Source organism: Hemicordylus capensis, chromosome 3 (genome assembly GCF_027244095.1).
Source record: "Hemicordylus capensis ecotype Gifberg chromosome 3, rHemCap1.1.pri, whole genome shotgun sequence".
Taxonomy (NCBI): domain Eukaryota; kingdom Metazoa; phylum Chordata; class Lepidosauria; order Squamata; family Cordylidae; genus Hemicordylus; species Hemicordylus capensis.
In genome coordinates, this window is record NC_069659.1 from 45,099,995 (window position 1) to 45,121,773 (window position 21,779).

The 21,779-nt window shown below is 47.9% G+C and overlaps 1 protein-coding gene across 3 annotated transcripts in view; it reads right to left on the reverse strand.

Moving 5' to 3' along the window:
- Positions 1–21,779, reverse strand: part of UPK1B (uroplakin 1B) — a 45,978-nt gene that overhangs the window by 22,300 nt on the left and 1,899 nt on the right. The window contains exon 1 of one of the 3 annotated variants that reach the window (XM_053304495.1): positions 9,521–9,639. The exons of 1 other annotated variant lie outside the window; for it this stretch is intronic. The gene's annotated coding sequence lies outside the window, so the exon portion shown is untranslated. Of the gene's footprint in view, positions 1–8,884; positions 9,234–9,520; positions 9,640–21,779 lie in introns of those variants that run through there. One more of the 3 variants, XM_053304496.1, reaches the window with a different exon arrangement.

Consider the following 21,779-nt stretch of genomic DNA (forward strand, 5'->3'; position numbering starts at 1 on the left):
GCTCTTTCTCTAAAGCACCTGGCAGAGCTCACAATCACACTTGGCCACCCAGCGCAGCACAGGCTGGCAACGTGATAGCCACACCACCCGGGACAGACTGAGGAGGATTTGATGGGGCCCAGGGGGTGTGGAGGCCCTGGACCTTTGGGCCACAAAGTCCAGGGATAAGAGTACCTCTGCACACACCCAACAGTCTATATTTCAGTTCATTAATAATGGTGCTTATTAAGGCAGACTATAGGGCTGTTCTCACGATTCTAATTAGGTAGGAGATGCATCCTAGCTAAGTTCAGGAGCTGTGAGCGCTCCCATTACCTGCTCATTTATTTATTTATTATTTTATTTTTTCGATGTATATACCGCCCTTCCAATATGGCTCAGGGTGGTTTACAACACGGTAAAAACAATTAAAACAAGTTAACCGTTAAAATCAAAACTATAAAAACAGAATAAAACCAATTAAACAATTCAAACAGCTAAAACACCCTGGAGAACCAGGGCAGTGATTTAAAACAATTTTAAACAGGTTTTCAATCATTTAAAAATCTTGGAAGGCCAGGCCAAACAGATAGGTTTTAAGAGCTCTCCTGAAGGACAGTAATGATCTCAAATTACGGATTTCTGCCGGAAGTGCACTTCACAGCTTAGGAGCAGCTAAAGAGAAGGCCCGCCTCTGAGTTGCCACCAGATGAACTGGTGGTAACTGGAGACGGACCTCCTCAGATGACCTTAACGTGAAGTGCGGATCATGTAAAAGAAGGCACTCTCTACCATAACTCGGGCCTAAGCCATCCAGGGCTTTAAAGGTAATAACCAGCACTTTGTATTTTGCCCAGAAACGTAGTAGCAGCCAGTGTAACTGTTTCAAAACAGGCATAAGATGGTCTCTCTGGGTTGCCGCAGAGACCAATCTGGCTGCTGCATTCTGAACTAACTGAAGTTTCCAGACTATGTACAAAGGCAGTCCCACGTAGAGCACATTGCAGTAGTCGAGCCAGGAGGTTACCAGCTGATACACCACTGTTTTGAGGTCATCCTCTTCAAGGAATGGGTGCAGCTGTCAAATCAGCTGAAGCCGATAGAAAGCATTCCTGGCCATGGCCTCCACTTGAGATACCAGGCCTGGGGCCAGGAGTACTCCCAAACTGTGCACCTGCTCCTTCTGGGGGAGTGTAACCCCATCCAGCACAGGGAGATCTAACTCACCCCTCAGATTCTGAGCCTCCACAATGAGCACCTCCGTCTTGCTTGGATTCAGCTTCAATTTGTTATCCCTCATCCAGCCCATTACTGCCTGTTGACAGGGATTTAGAGAAGGAATGCCATTTCCTGAAGATGAAAAGGAGAAGTAGATTTGGATGTCATCAGCATACTGATAACACCCAGCACCAAATCTCCTGATGGCCTTACCCAGCGGTTTTATGTAGATATTAAAAAGCATTGGTCACAGAATGGAGCCCTGGGGGACTCCATATAACAGCTCCCATTTTGAGCAGCAACTGTCACCAAGCTCCACCATCTGGAATCTACCCGAGAGATAAAAGAGGTACCACTGCAAAGCAGTGCCCCCTATCCCCAACTTCCCCAGGCGATCCAGAAGGATACCATGGTCAATGGTACTGAACGCCATCAAGAGATCCAGAAGAACCAGCAGAGTCACACTCCCTCTGTCAATTCCTTGGTAAAGGTCATCCATTAGGCCGACCAAGGCTGTCTCAACCCCATAGCCAGCCCTAAAGCCAGTTTGAAATGGGTCTAGATAATCAGTTTCCTCCAAGACTGCCTGGAGCTGGTTGGCCACCACCCTTTCAATCACCTTGCCCAACCAAGGGAGATTGGAGATGGACTGTAACTGTCCATCGCTAAGGGATCCAGGGACGGCTTCTTTAGGAGTGGTCTAACCAATGCCTCCTTCAGACAAGGGGGCACCCTACCCTCCCTCAGTGATGCATTTATGATATTAACTAGGCCACCTCCAACAATCCCCCTCCTAGATAGAAGCAGCCAAATTGGGCAAGGATCCAGAGGTGGTAGGCCACATCACCTCAAGCAGCTTGTCCACAACCTCAGGAGTCACAGGGGGTATTCTGACGATCACAAAAATCGGGCTAGGAAAGCCTAACCCGATTTTTGTGGGTCGTCAGAACCACCGGGTTCGCAGCCGAGCCCAGTGGTTCTGGAGCGGCTAACCCACTCCTGTAGCCCACCCCTTAGCTTGGGTTTGTGGAGCGAGCGCTCCGCAAACCCAGGCTATCTGCTCGTGTGTAGCTGCGGTGCTAGGAAAGCCTAACCCGATTTTTGTGGGTCGTCAGAACCACCGGGCTCGCAGCCGAGCCCAGTGGTTCTGGAGCGGCTAACCCACTCCTGTAGCCCACCCCTTAGCCCGGGTTTGTGGAGCGAGCGCTCCGCAAACCCAGGCTATCTGCTTGTGAGTAGCCGCATGGCCCCCAAGCTCCCCAGCCCCCACCAGCTCCATCTCAGAGCCAGCAATCATGTGGGTGGCTGATCCGGCCGATCGTGTGGGGAGTGGGGAGAGCGGGCTTAGCCCGCTCCTCCTGCTCACTTCCCCAAACCGGGTCTCGCGGATCGTGAGACCCGGCTCACAGACTGAAACTGATCCAATCTAATACTGCAAGAGGGATCGCTGGACACCTCCTCTATAGACCCTGCCCAAATAGTGGAGTCCAAGTTAGCCCAAATACAGGAGATCTTATTTGCAAAGAACCCATTAAAAGCATCACAGCAGGGGACTGATTTGACCCCGAGGGCTGATTTGAGGTAGAAGGAGCAGAAATCATCCTCACAACCCGGGATAGCTCTGCTGAGCGTGAGCCTGCAGTCGCAATGCGCACAAACCAACACATTTTTCACTGAACACACCACCAGTGCATAAGTCTTCAAATGGGTCACATGCTGTATCCTGTCACATTCGAACCAAGTTCTCCACTTGCGCTCTAGTTGCCTACCCAACCGCTTCAGCCCCCACAACTCCTCGGTATACCAAGGGGCCATTTTTGATGCAGGTCAGAAGGGGCGCTTAGAAGCAATCACGTCTACTGCCCTGATGAGTTCTCTGTTCCAGGTTCCCACCAGGGTATCGACAGAATCACCAGCCGCACCAACATCAAAATCCTCCAAGGTCTTTTGAAATCCTACTGGGTCCAGCAGTCCAGCAATCCCACTGGATCCCATTTGCAAGTGAAAAACAAGGATGGAGGTTCCAGCAGAGATCATCTGCTACGCAGCCAGCTGTGGTGGGGGACTTGTTTCCTACTTTGTTAAAAAGCTGGGTATAGCTGCTAGGTAGGTAGGATAGAGCCATATATATATGTCATCTTATGCAAAGTCAGACCAATGCTCCATCAAGCCAAGTACCTAAACCCATGTTCTTCTATTTATGGAGTGAGCATTCTATCAATGAGTTACAGTTTCATCGCAGAACAGAAGCAAGAATATTACTCTCCAATATCTGAATTCAGAGATGATGTCAGTTCTCCACTAGTCAATAGCCATCTCAGATTAAGAGTGTCGATGCTAGGAGATGAAACACACTGGCTGGTGTAGAGTTAAATAACAAGATTTGTTGTTGAACTGCAACTCACACCATCCCCAGCCACAGTCAAGGGTTGATAGGAGTTGTAGTTCAACAACAGCTGGAGGGCCAAGTTTGCTTACTAGGGCTAAAACATCCCACACACAACGAGGCCCTTGTCTCCATATCATGGCAACTCTTCAAGGTTTTCCCCTTACAGGGTGAAAATATAAAGTGAACAAGTCTATGGCTGCATTCACATATAATGCAGAACCGCAGGTCAAATGGACCCACTGTTCCACTCCCCTCTCCTCTCATTCTCCTGTCCAAACTTGGACATTCAGGACAGCAGAGTGACTGCAGTAGTGAGACTGAAAAGAGGCAAGGGAGCTGGGTGTGCGGGCTTCCTTCTTTACTGGACAGCCTACACAGCCAATCATGCTGGAATTGAAGGAGGAGCTTCCTCCTTCAACTCTGGTTCCAGGGGAAGCAGCCTGTGGTTCCAAATTCGGACATACCATAGGCTGCTTGGAACCTTGGGTTTTGGCAACAAAACTCACTACAACGCAAGGGTTCAGATTCAAGTTCCAATTCTGAACCCTCACTTTTGCTGCCATGCTGAACTCCGGTTCCCCTCATTCAGACACAACACCCATAGAACCACAGGCCTATTCAACTGTGGTTCCATGTTCAGCCAAAAACATCTGAAGACCTCACTACCACCTTCTCAGCCTATGCCTGAAGATGGGGAGAATGATTCAGTAGATCCGGTTTAGCTACAATGGTGCAAGGAAGAGCTAGAATGTGATTCAGACAAGTACAACCGAACCTTCTGCCACTGGACTGTTTGCTAGACTCCATGCCTGTCAAATAACTGGTCACCATCCTTTGATGGGGCAGGCTAATTAGTTGCCCAGCAAGCACTGGAGGAGAAAGTGACCACTCCTGCCAGTTGCATAACCATATCACACTAGTGCAAGTAGCAAGTTCCTATGTCACATGTCAAGCAGGATTAGACGGCTTCTACACAGGTTTACTCTGGGATTGTTAGAAGTAGAAGGTGTAATAATCCCAGAGCAAACATGGCTCTATACTGCCTTTTGGGATGGGAAATGGATAACCTAGAGATCCTGCTCAGGCAAATCAGCATAGGTGCTGACTAAACCAGTTTATGTACATTAGGTAAAAGAAAGAAATCCCACGGCATGCAAAACTGTCATTGCGCCTGTATCTAGACCAGGGTTCCCAACCTCAGGGCCCCAGATGTGATGGGAGTTGTAGCCCAACAAGGGATGGGATGTCAGAGGTCACTATTGCTGGAGATGATGGGAGTTGCAGCCTAACAACTTCTGGGGACACAAGGATGGGAATTTCTGCTTTGGACTAGTGGCAAAATACAAGTGTTTGCATGAGTAAATCAAAGACAAGCCCTTCATTACTAGTGCCCCTCCTTTTCAGCCCTTCCCTCCTCACCCTGTTTTCCTCTTTCAAAGTGTAGAGAATGTAAGCTCCAAGCAGAAGGGATCCACCTTTTGGATTTTTTGTTTTGTTCCGGTCAGAGGACACCGGAGCTCCCCACTACTCCAGACTTATCACAAATTAAATTAGGACACTACCAATGGTGTGTGTGTGTGTGTGTGTGTGTGTGTGTGTGTGTGTGTGTGTGTGGTGGGGGTGGGGTAGAACAAAGATGGGAAGGGCAGGCAGTCAAGAATCAATGCTATAGCAAGAGGGAGGGAAAGTACATGGGAGGGTCTTTATGGAAGCATGTAGCAATCCACCCTATAGGGATACTTCACATGCATGTGCTCATGAAGAGGAGAGGCCCACAGATATTGGCTGGGAAATAGGGTTGCCAGGATCCTGCAACTCCTCTAAGGACAGAGTGTTCCTGCACCTTAGCATTGCTGCACAAGAACAAGGAACACTCCCCATACATACCCTGGGTCCCTTCCTGCCACTGTATTGCACTTCTTATTACCAGCCTTGCCAGGATTGTTCTGGAATCTCCAGGAATTGGCATCAAGCAGATCATCGAAAACAATCCTGGAGGTTTCTATGGCTTGATACTTAGTATGGGGTGGGGTGACGAGAATATCCAGGAAGAGCTTCATTCAGAGCTGACAATTCTAGAGGCGCTCCCAATCTTCCCAGACATACAGTATGAATAGACAACCCAGCCTTCTTCTCCAGCAGCTGGAGGGGGGCAGAGGCCATCTCCATAGGTGCACTGTGCTCTCAGGGCTCTTCTGAAGTGCATCACAAGTGTGGGGGTGATCTCTGGGCCCTGAGGGCAACAGGACACTAGAGGGCAACAGGACACTTGCTGTGGCAATAAGAATTGAAGGAATGTGATGGAGAGTTTGGTCCAAGTAAAAACATAGCTCTTTCATGCACTTGTTCCCTCATGGATCTTCAAGAATTGCAGAGGTGTTCAAACCCTCTTTTCTAGCCAGTCTCACAATCAGCTGCGCATGCCCGAGCTCAAGAGATGGAGCTGGAGGCTACACAGCACGCGCATGGTGCACTTCAGCACTTCCAAAACAAAGTCAGGGGACGTGCCAAAGCTTTTGACTCAGGAGCCTGAAGCATTTGCAAACTTTCACCAGCCTATTAATCAGGTTTCAGGACAGGATGCAGATGCCAGATGATGCAGCACGTCCATTGAGCATACCCATTCAAGCATAGGCAAAAAAACCCCAAAGCCCTGAACACTGGCAAGGTGGAGTTCAACTTCTCACACCCAGCATGCAATGGCATGCCCCAAACCCATTCAATTTCATTGGAACTACACCCATGTTTCCTCTCAATTAGTCATGTTTCTTTCCACCTGGCAGTGGAAAATGCCTTGCCCCAAGGCCCCTTGACTTCTTAGTAGGTACCATACCTATGCTATATCTGATGTGTTAAGAAATTAGTCCCATCTACTGCTATCTATCTACCTATGTGGTTACAGATCAACTCTGTAGTTTATGTAGCATCTTAAGTGATTCTTTGTATTTATCATTGTAATAACTTTATTTGTTGGCCACCCCATAACAAAGGGTGGCTCACAAAATGATAATTGAATAAAATATACAATTAATAAACACACACACACACATTTCAAAGCTTTTTAAAAACCTATTTTAAAAAGGCCCAAGTCTGGCTTCTAAAAGTGAACAGAAATCTTTTGTTCTGGCTTCTAAAAGTGAACAGAAATCTTCTGTTTTGGCTTCTAAAAAAACAAGGTGATAGTGCCAGGCACACCTCACTGGGGAGGCTATTCCATAAATGAGGAGCCACCACTGAAAAGGCCCTCTCCCTAGTAGCCACCCACCTCACTTTGCAGGCAGAGCCTTGGAAGTCTTTGGGGTCCATGTAGGGTAGGGATGTGCATGAACCTGTTTGGTGGCCCTTTTACAGGCCTCCAAACAGGTTTGAACACTGCGGGGGGGGTTGAAGTTTGTGGCCAGGGGTGCCACTTTAAGGGTGGGGGAGGCTGCACTTACCCCTCCCCCTGCCAGCACTCATTGCCGGCGCTCTATGAGGCCAGAAGCATGCACACCCACTACTTCCAGCCACTTCCGGGCAAAGAGGGGGAAGGGGCAGCAGGGAGGTACACTGCCGCCCCGAAGGCTTTTATGGGCAATGAGTGCCGGTGGGGGAAAAGTGGTGGGAGGGGTAAGTGAACCCTCCCCCGCCCTTAAGGTGGCACCCCCTACCCCCTCGAGCCACCCCCACCCAGGTCTGTGCACATCCCTAATTTAGGGCAAGGCACTTTCTCAGGTAGCCTGGTCCCAAGCCATTTAAGACTTTAAACGTTTAAAAACAGTACTTTGAACTGGGTGTGGAAATGGACTGGGAGCAATGCAGCTGACAAAGTACTGGCATGATGTGATCAAAACACCCAGCCCCACTTAATAATCTTGCAGCCTGTTTTAGACCAACTGTAGTGAAAGTAGACTTTTTAGTACAGAAGTTACAGGGATGTTTGCATACACATACATGCACACTTTAAATATAAGTGAGAATGCCAGTAGTGCAGACATGACTTTCCAGTGGCATGTAGGCACATTGCATTCACGCTGTGACCTTATCCTAGCAATTGCTCTGACAGTTTAGGATGTATCAAGCAATTTTACTTCTCCAGTATAGAAGGTTATGAGATGTGGTCATTTGCTATGATGACCTCCCAATTTTATCGTGTTTTTTTAATTAACAGGTTTTTTGGGAAGAATGTATAATTATATCCCCCTTATCCCCTCCTATGCCTTACCCACCCCACTTTTATCTGCTAGCATATAAAGTTATATTAGTAAAGTATATAAAGTTAATAATAAATGAATTGTGGGGGGAGGATTTGTGGTGGCAGCAGCTTTCAATTGATTCACTCCAATTCCACAACATTATGCCAGATTGTTAAGAATCTGCTCTCTCTCTCTGTTGTTTAGCATATAAGATTTTTCCCCGTCCATAAGCAGCTAACTTTAGAAGATCACATACCCAGTCCTCAATATTTGGGACAGCTCCCAATTTCCAGTTTCGGAGCACTATACATTTGGCTACCAGTTTAACCCTGGCAAACCATTTCTTCTGTCCCATTATCAGTTTCCATCTACTGTGTATATATCCCAGTAAAGCATTGGTATCTTTTATTTCAAGAGATTCCTTTAAAACCATGTTGATCTGCCTCCGAACCTCTTTCCAGAAGGGTATCGTTACTTGTTCTTCCATAGTATGTCTGGTGTTTTCCCACAGAGATGTTGTTTTGACACCTCCAGCAGTTATCTTCTGGAAAGACGCCCAATTTCTTAAATTGGACTAGTGTCCAATATGCTCTAAATTGAGGTGTCCACTGGATTTATTTTAATCTGATGTGCCGAAAACAGAGTCTGGGGTACTTCTTCACAGCTAACAGCCATTGCCTTGAAGCATCAGCATCCCCCCGCCCTGCCATTTAAAGTAATATAATTGTAGAGGTTAGCAACTCTGCATGCATTCAGCCTTAATTTAAGAGGTAGAGGAGACATGGTTTTGGAAATCAAGTTGCTCCTCTAGACAGAGAACTCCCTTATCTGCACGCTATATATTATAGAATACATACACAACAAACAAGATATCCCTGGATAGGCAGAGTGTAAAGTATAACTATCAATGCCCAACATTTTAGAGAATAGCAAATTTGGAGGAGGTATATGCAGGGGGAAAGAGTTAGGATACAAAACACTTTACTATTATTGTGGTTGCAAATCTACGCATACTGACTTGAAAACAAGTTTCATTGGACTCAGTGCTATGTACCAATAAGATGATGTTTCACAGGATACTTAAAGTTAGAAAGTGAGTGGGTTTCTTTAGTTTTCTACTCACCCCTTGACAGAGCAAGACCGAATGAAAGTTCAGACACAATCACCGCAGATATGACACACCACACAAAGGACTTTAGATAGATCTGAGCTAGTCAACATAAGAGACTCTTCAAAAAAAAAAGCAGCTTTGTTACTACTTCCTTCAAAGTGCTGCAGCAAGGAAAAGCTGAAATGATCCTTTCAGCAACAACATTAAGAAGGGTTATCTAGGCAGAAAGCTGGTGAGTGCATATACTGTTTTTTCCTATTAACGTTCATGCACCAGAAAAAACTCATACTCTTGTGCTTGCTCATGAAAGGAACTGTGGACAAGCATCCTCTACAACACACCATTCCCAACTCATAACTTGCTACTCTCATTAGGCAAAGTTCTTTTAAGGAAACCTAAAAAGCTGATTGAAATCCTGCATACAGCTGGGCTGCTTAAATGCTATTGAAATATGTGGGATTAAAACATCATAAGTGCATACAGAATTGCTGCAAAGTACAGAAGGAAGCAACATAAAGGATTAGCAATTTCTTCTTCTTTTTTAAATCAAATAAACATTAGCTGCTAGGGTCTATTCACTTGCTAGAGAAACTGAAAAAAATGAAATGAAATTCTAGTAATTCAGTGACCCAAGAAACCTTTACTCACCTTCCGCCCTCCTTGTTCTCTGGTTAGAACCCAAACACACCTACAATATTTAGCAAGTTCCCCTTCAGTCACTCTTTAAAGAGCCCAAGGCACCTCCGAATAATGGAGCATGATTGGTAGGGGGTGCATCACATGAGACAGCCCTGTATCTGGTCAAACCTGTTCTTCTGTTGTGATCGTGGGATAAGTGGATGTCTCTGGCTACAAGAGACTTTGATTATATTGGAATTTTGTGACACACATGCCCATTCAGCAATCTCTGTGGTGTTTCTATTATTATATTCTGACAAACCTGGACAGTTTACTCATCTATATGTGATCTTTTAAAGTAAATAAGTGATTAATACACCCATGCAAATGTCAAGGATGTTGCCATTGTTGCTAAGCATGTACATAGAAAATATTCCACCCTGGAACAGATAATAAAATAATTAGCAAAATATTTAGCAATAAAATAGAGTATAACTGCGCTTTTGATTTCCTTTCCTCTTTCTCCACTTCTTGCCTTTTTGGTTTTCTTACATTAAAAACTCAGTTGTCAAATCTGTGTAGGCTAATACTTTTCTTAGAGATTTAGGCTGTAAATACTTGATATGGTCAAACTCCTTATTTATCTTTACAGAGTTGCTCTGCAACCCATTAAATCAAAGTGGAATATCTGGTGCTGAGGTTTCACATTGTCTTCAGGACAGAGGTCACATAGAAATGAAATGAATAAGGAACTATTAATACCTGGGTTTTCCTTACAGCCATTCCACAACAAACACCTGAACTGAAATGGACTTAGATTCCACATGCTGCTAACTGACGGAACAGGAGAAAGATCTTGGGGTCGTGGTGGACAGCTCGTTGAAAGTGTCGACTCAATGTGTGGCAGCTGTGAAAAAGGCCAGTCCCATGCTTGGAATCATTTGGAAGAGGTTTGAAAATAAAACTGCTAATATTATAATGCCCTTATATAAAACTGTGGTGCAGCCACATTTAGAGTACTGCATATAGTTCTGGTCATCATATCTTAAGAAGGACATTGTAGAACTGGAAAAGGTGAAGAAGAGGGAAATGAACATGATCAGGGACCTAGAGTAGGGATGTGCAAACTGCCTCGACCTCAAATTGGCTCAACATTGAGCTGGCCTGGCTGGCGGGCTCACCCTCAAGCCGGGCCAGGCCTGGTTCTGCTCGAGGTCAAACCACCCCCCACCCCAGTCCGGCTCGAGGCTGGTTCAGGGAATCTGTGATATAATTTTTTTTAAAAAAGGAATACTGCCACGTCCAAAGGGGGGTCCCCAGAGGTTTCCCCTTCCCCCCTGCTGGCCTCCCCCATGTCTTAAAAGAGCCATTTTGGCCTGTTTCGGGGCCCTATTGGCCCTTTCCATGCTGGCCATTTGTGTGCATGGGTTTGTGACCTGGGCCTGCAAATGGCCAGTGTATATTTGTGGCGGCCTCCAAAATGGCCACTGCCAGCACAGAAAGGACCGAAAAGGACAGATATAGGCCTAAACAGCCTTTTTGAGACCAGTGGGAGGCCGGGAGGGGGAACAACCAGAGACTCCCCACAGCCACGGCAGCAGCCTTGGAGGCTGCCAAAGGTGGCAAGTTTTAGAAAAATGTCCGTGCCTCCCCTGGAGCCTGGCCCATACTGGTTCAGACGCGAGCCGGATTGAGATCTGGTTCGGTGTGCACAAAAATGGACCAGATCTTTTCTGTTTGAATCTGGTTCTACTTGAATCTAACTGGGTTTTCTGGTTTTGTGTACATTCCTAGCTTAGAGCACGTTCCTTATGAGGCAAGGCTACAACAGCTGGGGCTTTTTAGTTTAGAAAAAAGATGACTGAGGGGAGACATGATAGAAGCCTATAAAATCATGGTGTGGAGTAAGTTGATGGAGAGAATTTTTTCTCCCTCTCACATAACACTAGGACCAGGGGTCATCCCATGAAACTGACTGCCAAGAAATTTAGGACCGACAAAAGGACATACTTTTTCACACTTTGAGGCAAGTCTCACGATCAGTGAGACTCGCCAGGAAGGGGTTTGTGGGGAGAGTGGGCTTAGCTTGCTCTCCCCACAGATGAGCAGGGAAGCAGCCCTGGGCGGCCGGATTGGCCACCCACATGCCTGCCAGCTCTGTCATGGAGCCGGTGGGGGCTGCGGGGATTGGGGGCCGTGCAGCCCCCAGAAGTTCCAGGATGCCCTGCGCAAGCACGTGGGGGATCCTGGAGAGACCTCCAGGACCAGGAGGCTTGTTTCAGCCTCCCGGCAGGGGTCTCCTCATGTGTTGCTGCAGCGCGGAGCTGTACTGTGGCAACACATGATCAAATAGAGTGGGTTAGCGGAGCGCTTGCTCCGCTAACCTTGTTTAAGGGGAGGGGGAATTAAGAAGGTTTGCTGCCAGGAGCCACACGTCTCCCGTGGCAGCACACAATCCACTAAAAGTGGGCTAGGCTCCCTTAGCCTGCTTTTGGTGGATCATGAGAATCTCCTCAATGTATACTTCTTCACACAACATTTTCACACACTATGGAATTCTCTGCTACAAGATGTGGTGACGACCAATAGCCTGGATGGCTTTAAGAGGGGTTTAGATATATTCATGGAGGACAGGTCTATCAATGGCCACTATTCTGAGGCCTATAGGCCACCTCCAGCCTCAGAGGCATGATGCCTCTAAATACCAGTTGCAGGTGAGTAGCAATAGAAGAGAGGGCATGCCCTCAGCTCTTGTCCGTGGGCTTCTCAGAGGCATCTGGTGGGCCACTGTGTGAAACAGGATGCTGGACTAGATGGGCCTTGGGCCTGATCCAGCAGGGCTTTTCTTATGTTCTTAACTAGTGTATGTGCAGAAATTCATTGTGTAGCTTTCTCCATAACCACATTGCCCTGTTGGGCAGAGCTGCCACCTTTGTCCATCAACAATTCTGTCAAGACTTGGGCAAAACCTGGGGCAGGTCAAGGAACAGAGCTGGATTAACTCTGGCAGGAGTGGAACTAATGATCAAACCACGTTGCATTAACAACATTGGCATGGCCCTGAAGTCATCTACATTCTTCCTGTGTTGGCAGTTACAGTGGGCTAAGCCTAAAACGTATGAGTTCTAGAGAAGGTTGAGCATGCTACATAGGGAAGAGGGAGTGTGCAGTATTCAGAATGACTAAGTCAGGTTAATGGGGTAGGGCTGCGTAAGCTTAATGGAGTGGCAGAATACATGTTTTGAAGGTCCTTGGTTCAATCCCTGCCATCTCTAGGTAGGGCTGGGATAAACCTTTGTCTGAAACACGGAGAGCTACTATCAGTCAGTGTAGACTAAGACTATACTCGACTAGAAGGCCTGATGGTCTTATTTTGTATAAAGCAGCTTCTTAGTGCAACATAGGTACACAGGAAGCTGCCTTAGATTGAGTAAGATCATTGGTCTATCTAGCTCAGTATCATTTACCTTGACTAGTAGCAACTCTCCAGGGTTTCTGGCGGGAGTCTTTCCCAGCCCTACCTGGAGATACCAAGGACTGAACCCGGACCTTACTGCATGCAAAACAGATACTCTGTCACCAAGCTATGGCCCCATCCTCGGAGAGGATTGCTGGTCTTGTAGTAGCAAGCATGACTTGTCCCCTTAGTTAAGCAGGGTCCACCCTGGTTGCATATGAATGGGAGACTTGATGTGTGAGCACTGCCAGATATTCCCCTCAGGGGATGGAGCCGCTCTAGGAAGAGCCGAAGGTTCTTTGGGTGCAAAATGTTCGTTTTGGGTACAAAATGTTTTGTACTCAAAATGGGCCATTTCGGGTCAGAGGCGTAACTAGGGAAAACGGCGCCCGGGGCAAGCACTGAAATGGCGCCCCCCCCACTGTGCCCCCGCCGCCGCCCCCCAACATACTACATTATACTTAGATTTTTCCTCACAAGCGCCTGCCGCCGCCACCAAGCCAGGCCACTGACTGGCTGCCAGGCGCCAGCAAAGCAATGGGGGGGGGCGCAGGCGGCGCGGAAGGGACTGCTTGTGGGGAAGGGGGCACCGACGCGCTCCCTTGACTGCTGCAGCGCTGCTGCACTGAGCAGGAAACATTTGTATTAACAAAAAATTTAAAAAATTTGGTCATGGCGGTGCCCCCCACGTGACCAGAAAAGATGGCGCCTGGGGCACGTGCCCCCCTGCCCCCCATAGTTACGCCTCTGTTTCGGGTGTTTTGTAGACAAAATCAAACACCCATTTTCCAAATCCAAAAGTTTTTTACACAAAACAAAACGTCCCCATTTTGGCTACAAAACATTTTGTTGTTTCAGAACTCCATTTTGTGGTGATCTCCGAATCACTCTCCATTTTGTGTTTGACATTTATTTGAATTTCCTGCCCTTTCAGCCTTCCGATCGGTGACCTAAAGCATGGGCTGACCTGCTGACCATTTCCTCCTTATTCCCCATTGGCTCTTTTGCTTCTTGCCACTTATTACTGACCCCACATTGGCCAGGGGAAGGGCTGAAGAAGGGGCAAGGGTGGAGGGGGAGTTCAAGGAGGGGTTTTCAATTCTTTCAACAAAGTTAGTTACTCATTCACCATTCTGCCTTTCTTCCTCATTGAAGAAAGAGAGAGAGAAGTAGCTTGCATGGCATGGCATGCCTCAAGTTGCCATGATGAAGCCATGCCATTGCCTATGCTTGCCTGCCTTGTTGCCAGCCTGAGCACAGCCTGCTATGGCTATGACATGCCAGCCTGGGAATGGATTTATCTGCTGCATTGCCTTTTTCTTCCAGAAGAATTTTTTTCACTCGCTTGAGAGATGCCATGCCACTGCCTATGCCTGCCTTGTTGCCAGCCTGAGCCCAGCCTGTAGATTCTCTGGTAGCATATGAGATTTTCAACGACAAACCATGAATCCACTCTCATATGCTACCAGAGAATCTACACTCAAAACATCTCAGAAACAACAGAACCCAGTACCCCATGGGTTAGCAACCCATGGAGGTGGTTGGCACTCTATGTGCTCTGCACCCCCACTCGCTCTGGGCTACCTTGGTGCCCCCCAAGTGCAGTTATGGGGCTGCTGAAACCTCCATCATTCCCTAAGGGGGAGAACCTTAAAGACATGTAAAGTCCATTAAATCTTTAAAAATCAGCCCTCTGCCCAATTCCTTTGAAATAATTCCGGCGATCGGAGGCCCGGTCTACCCAGCGATCGGAGGCCCGGTCTACCCGGCGTTTTCCCGGCGGGTAGACCGGGCCTCCGGCGAACGGCGTGCTTTGCGGTGCGCGCATGCGCGCGTGCAAAACACCATTATGCCGGAGGCCTTCCAAACGAGAGGAGCTCTGTGCCGGAGCTCCTCTCGTTTCCTATCAGGTGAGCGGTGAGCGGGCGGGCAGGCGGGCGGGCGGGCAGCTAGCTGGGAGGGAGGGAGGGCTGGCATTGGGAGTTCTTTCGCCGCGGCGGCGGCGGCGGTGGCAGAGGGGCGGCTGGTTTCCAGCGCCCCTATACTAGAAAATACGGGCGCTGGCGGGGGCAAGGAGGTGGGAGGGCTAAGCAAGCCCTCCCCGCCCTAAAAACAAGGCCCCCCTTCGGTGCCGGTCCGGACTTCTCCGGACCGTGCACATCACTAGCTTCCTTGCCCCCACTGGGCACTACCACCCACAATACTCTGCTCTGGGCCACCCCCTTTCCACCTGATGTGAAGCTATACTTTTGCTGAAATCTCCATTATTCGCTATGAGATAAAATCTTAAACTTCAAAAATTCACCAAAAATCAGCCCTTTGCCCAATTCCTCTGAAATTTAGGTGGTAGCTTCCACCCATTGGGCATTACCACGCACACCCACTAGTTTTGCCCCGGGCCCATTTTTTAAAATCCAGAATGTTTCAGATTTGGATTTTGTCATTTTGAACAAAGAACAAAATGGGGGTGTTTCAGATTGGCTGATTTTGAACAAAGAACAAAATGGGGGTGTTTCAGATTCGGGCCAAAAACAAAACAGAAAAAAACAAAACAAAATGCACAACCCTAGCTCCAAGTCCCCTCCCTGGCTTCTCCAAGATAGGGCTGAGCGAGATTCCTGCCTGCAACCTTGGAGAAGCCGCTGCCAGTCTGTGAAGACAGTACTGAGCTAAACAGACCAATGGTCTGACTCAGTATAATGCAGCTTCCTATGTTCCATCCCATGAATGCTAGCTGGCTTATGTTCTGTTAATCCCTTCACTGGCTGGTAATTCAGGAGGCCACTTGAGGTTTCTAATGGTGAGTTAATGAGAAATCACGGGGAGCCATCAAGCAGGGGCATAGCTATAATTGAATGGGGGGATGGGAGGACAAATGTCTCAGGCGGGGAAGCACTGACTGGGTGACAACTCACTCTTTGCTTTCCCCCTCCCACCTCCCCAATTCACTGGCATGCTGTTGGCTCCTAATCGTAGGACACATCTCAGCTTCAAAAAGATGAGACCTCTCCAGGAAGTATATATATTATGCAAGTAGTATGTGTGTGTGTGTGTGTGTGTGTGTGTGTGTGTGTGTGTGTGTGTATATATATATATATATATATATATATATATATATATATATATATATGGATTGAGAATGTTTTGTTTTTCACCATGTCTTCACACTTTTAGCAGTTAAGACATGAGTGGCAGGGAGGAGGAAAAGTGGGGTCATCTTCACTTTTGTCCCAAGGCTCACTCCAACCTTGATATGTCCCCTCCCCGCAAGAGTAGTAAGATGCACCTACCTTCCCCTGCTGGAAGGGGCTGATATAAAAGCGCACCCTGACTTGTCACCCTCCCCTCCTGTCCCTCTCCCATTTGGAGTATGTGTTTGATCAGTGTAAAGAAACAGTAGTTTCATGTTAGATGCGAGAGACAACACTGGAAAGACGGAAATGGAAGTGCTGAGCGGAAGCATCTTAGGAGGCAGGATTTGCTCTTTGAGAACTCATGTATCCTATTGCTGATTTGTAAGAGCTATTTCAAGGGGTTCTGTGGCACAGCGGAGAAATGCTTGACTAATAAATAAGCAGAAGGTTGCCGGTTCAAATCCCCACTGATACTATATCGGGCAGCAGCGAAATAGAAAGATGCCGAAAGGCATCACCTCATACTATGCGGGAGGAAGCAATGGTAAATCCCTCCTGTATTCTACCAAAGAAAACCACAGGGCTCTGTGGCCACCAGGAGTCGAAATCGACTTGACAGCACACTCTACCTTTTACTTTAAGAGCTATTTCAGGACATCTAATGCTCAGTTTGTATATTTTAAAATAAACCATGGACCAGGTCTCACGATCAGTGAGACCCGGTTTAGGGCGCTGAGTGGGAAGAGTGGGCTAAGCCCGCTCTCCCTGCTCACGGGTGGGCAGGGAGCCCTGAGTGGCCAGATCGGCCGCCCACATGATGGCCGCTCCAAGACGGAGCCAGCGGGGCTGGGGAGCTCGGGGGGTGCATGGCCCCTGGAAGCCCCAGTATGCCCTGCGCGAGTGTGCAGGGCATACTGGGGAGACCCCTGAGCCGGGAGGCTGCTTTTAAGCCTCCCAGCTGGGGGTCTACTCACAAGTAGCCACGGCACGGAGCCACGCCGCAGCTACTCACGAGTAGATAGCCCAGGTTTGCGGAGCACTCGCTCAGCAAACCCGGGCTAAGGGGCGGGCTACAGGAGTGGGTTAGTCGCTCCAGAACCACCGGGCTCGGCTGCGACCCCGGTGGTTCTGACGATCACAAATATAGGGCTAGGATTTTCCTAGCCCGATTTTTGTGATCGTAAAAATAGCCCCCACATATTACAGAGACCCATATGCCTCCAGTGATCCAAGGGTGGCTCCAGGGGGGCAAATGACCCTCCCAAAAAGTGGCTTGTCCTTCACTGCCACCTATTTCAGAAATCTGATATGTGGGTCACAGCTGCAGTTCACCCACCCATAAATGCACTTTGCTCTATCTGCCGCCCCCCCTCCCATTTTTCCCCTGGGTGTTGTCATCTTTCTTCCAGAGGAAGCCAGAATCCACATAGCACTGCACTCTCAGTACTTCTCATCACCCAGTGCAGTGGGGAGTAGGCATGTAACAATATGTTCATAAGATTCCGTGATAACATGGTGGGTGTGAAGGCAAACTGGTTGTGTTAGTTCCCAATCTTGCCCTCCCCCCACCCCATATGCTGTACAACTTCTATCATCCTCTGATACAATGTCCTTTAGTTATTGTGGCTGGGGATGATTGGAGTTGTAGTCCAACTACATCTGAGGACCCAATGTTGGGAACCCCTGGGACAGAGGAAGCAGGGAGAAATCATTACAACCTCCATGGAAAGAAGATTTGCCTGCTGAAATACACGGATGTATTAACTAAACTGAAACTTAACTGCTTAATGTCTGCGCTGGAGGCCCTGGTGGCAGCGGTGTCCAGGAGTGCCTATTTTCAACTTAGTCTTCTCCGCCAGCTACGGCCCTTTCTGGACAGAGATAGCCTGGCCACAGTGACACATGCTCTGGCAACCTTCAGACTGGACTATTGTAATGCGCTTTATGTGGGGCTGCCCCTGAAGATGGTTCGGAAGCTGCAACTAGTGTGCAGCAGCAAGACTTCTGATGGGCACTTCTAGCCAGATGCACATCACACCGGTCTTAAAAGAACTGCACTGGTTGCCAATCTGCCACCAAACCCAACTCAGGGTTTTAACATTGTCTTATAAAGCCCTGAACAACCTGGGCCACAAATATCTGAAGGAACGCCTTCTCCCATATAGACCTGCCCATCAGTTAAGATCTGTAGGAGATGCCCTCTTGGTAGTGCCACCCTTGTCAGCAGTTAAAGGGGTAGGGGCAGATGTGGGGCTTTCTCTGTGATGGCCCCTAGGTTGCGGAATGCCCTCCCCTCTGAGGTGTGCCAGGCTCCGACATTGTGCTCATTCAGGAGAATGGAGAAGACTCACCTCTTTACTCTGGCCTTTGACTAGAGATGGAGTGGTTCTTCCCCTCTCAGGCAGTGTATTTTTTTTACTGTATTTTTTATTTTATGGTGCTGAATTTTAATTATGGTTTATATTGGTTTTATTGTACACTGCGCTGAGACCTTTGGGTATAGAGCTGGCTAGAAATGTGAGTGAGTAAGTAAGTAAAGTAAATGCTGTTGTGGAAAGGATAGTCAATGCCACCATGTGTTAAAATTGTTTAACTACCAGGTTTTAGAATGGAAACTCCACAAAATGGGGTCTGTCCTCTGCAAAGGGCTGTGCATGTTAAGAACACAAGAACGTAAGAACAGCCAAGGCCCATCTTGTCCAGCATCCCATTTCACACAGTGGCCCACCCGATGCCTCGGGGGAGCCCACAGGCAAGAGGTATGTGCGTGCCCTCTCTCCCCTGCAACTGGTACCGAGAGTCATGTTGATGGTCCTATAATAATACTACTAATCAGGGAATGAAACAAAAGCCCTATTGAAACATTATAGCCCCATTCAGATGTCCCCCCTAAACCATTCGTGGTTACAGCACTAAAAGCAGGCAGGAAGTCTCACCCTGGCACTGTCATTTACTTTCTCTCTGCAGATGACTGCCACTGTACCTGTGAGTAGCTAGAAAGAGGGGGTGAGTGACAGCATTGGGGCGGGACTTCCTACCCACTTTTGGTGCTGTAACTGTGAGTAGTTTGCGGGGGGTGGGTGGGCATCTGAATGGGGCTCAAGGTGTACAAGTGTATAGAAGTCTGCATACTTGTGTGTGCCTTTGTGTGAATGACCGGGCCTGGATTTATTTGAAAAGCAAACCTGGATACAGGCCCCTCAAATGCAGGCTGCAGATAGGAAGTATACTGTACTGTGTGGATATCTGTACCTGTGTATACTATACATTTGTAGGAATGTTGAACATAGCACGTGGCAGGGTTAAAATGTCTGCTCCCCCTTTTTACTGCCTCATTCTGCGATGGTGAAAATAGAAGCCATTTTGGTGTGTATTTGAGAGGAGTATGACATTCAGGGATTGGAGATGAGGAATTCCTCTTGGATGCAACAAGCTGGTGACCACCAATTTCCCGAACCAAATCTCCCTTTGCACAATGCTATGACATGAGGGAGTGTGCACAGAGAGGGATTCTGTGGGGCAACATGGCAGCTGCCAAGATAAATTGCTTCTGCCACCATTGCAAAGAGTTTCTGGCGCTTCATACCTCAAATCACAGATGGTGACAGAAGAAGGGAGAAGGATTCCTCCCCTCCTCCCATTTTGCTGCTGGAAGTGACTGCCAGTTTCCACTGGAAAGTTCTGAAGACAGCTTTCAGCTCAGTCCTACTGGATGGTAATGGGCTGGGCTGGACCAAAGGTAGGGTTGTTAACTGCCCCCCACTCGCCTTATACTTTTAACAGCAGTCTGCAGTATATTTGCAGGTGATAGTGCTCCTCCCATGAAGTGCTTCACTTTCTGATTCCTGCATATCCAAGCTGCTAGAAAGGATGCAGGAGCAGGACTGTGGAATTACTGCCCTCTAGCTAGATCATATAACCCAAGCGTATTATGTCAGTGAAAACTGCTCCACTGAGCTGAAGGTAGGTTGCCACCTCCCCACCGCCACCCCAGCTTCCTAGAAGGGTACCTGCTTCTTTAACTGATGATGGCCTGTAACTTGGAATGCGGAGAGCTGTATATACAGACTTCCCCAGGCTTGGACTGGCCCATAGGGCAACAGGGCATATTCCCACTGCGCCCCACCTGCAGGGCGGCCTGAGCCCCATCGCACTCGACAACAGTGAATACTTCTACCCTTAAGTACCCATTCTGCTCAAAACCCCGCACCCTCCCCACTTACATATCCACCGCCATTCAGTGCCCCCAGTCTAGCCCTGGACTACCCTCGTTCAAAAGGTCTGACCCCTTTTCCAGTCCAATCTAGCCCCCTTTGAGCAGGGCCTCACTTGAAATAAAAGGCTGAGCATCAAACAAAACAAACACAAACACTTTGCCTTGGGGTAGTTCACAGGTAGCAGGGAGGGCTCACTTCCACAACTGGTGCATACACTTCAATATTTACACTTCAACATATATTTTAGCTTAAAATGTCGGTGGAGTCAGACCAGTGGTCCATCTAGCTCAGGCCTTCTCAACTTTGCCTCCCAGCTGTTTTTGGACTACAACTCCCATAATCCCCAGCCACAGTGGCCAATAGCCAGGGGTTATGGGAGTTAAGAACATAAGAACAGCCCTGCTGGATCAGGCCCAAGACCCATCTAGTCCAGCATCCTGTTTCACACAGTGGCCCACCAGATGCCGCTGAAAGCCTACAGGCAGGAGTTGAGAGCATGCCCTCTCTCCTGCTGTTACTCCCCTGAAACTAGTACTCAGAGGCATCCTGCCTTTGAGGCTGGAGATGGCCTATAGCCCTCCAACTAGTAGCTGTTGATCGAACTCTCCTCCATGTTTTCCAGACTCCTCTTAAAGCCATCCAGGTTGTTGGCTGTCACCACATCTTGTGGCAGAGAATTCCACAAGTTGATTATGCGTTGTGCGAAAAAGTACTTCTGTTTGTTGGTCCTAAATTTCCTGGCAATCAGTTTCATGGGATGACCCCTGATTCTAGTGTTATGTGAGAGGGAGAAGAATTTCTCTCTAGCCACTTTCTCCACACCATGCATGATTTTATAGACCTCTATCATGTTTCCCCGCAGTCGGCTTTTTTCTAAACTAAAAAGCCCCAGGTGTTGTAGCCTTGCCTCATAAGAAAGGTGCTCTAGGTCCCTGATCATCTTGGTTGTGGTTGCCCTCTTCCACACTTTTTACAGTGCTACAATGTCCTTTTTTAGATGTGGTGACCAGAATTGTACGCAGTACTCCAAGTGTGGCCGCACCATAGTTTTGTATAAGGGCATTACACAGAAATATTAGCAGTTTTATCTTCAATCCCCTTTCTAATGATCCCTAGCATGGAATTTGCCTTTTTCACAGCTGCCGCACATTGAGTCGACACTTTCAACGAGCTGTCCACCACAACACTCTCCTGGTCAGTTACTGACAGCTCAGATCCCTTCAACGTATACTTGAAGTTGTGATTTTTCGTCTCAACGTGCATTGCTTTACACTTGCCAACACTGAACTGCATTTGCCATTTTGCCGCCCACTCACCCAGGTTGGAGAGATCCTTTTGGAGCTGCTCACAATCCGTTTTGGATTTCACTACCCAAAAGAGTTTGATATCATCTGCAAATCTGGCCTCTTCACTGCTTACCCCTACTTCTAGATCATTTATGAATAAATTAAAAAGCACCGGTCCCAGTATAGATCTCTGGG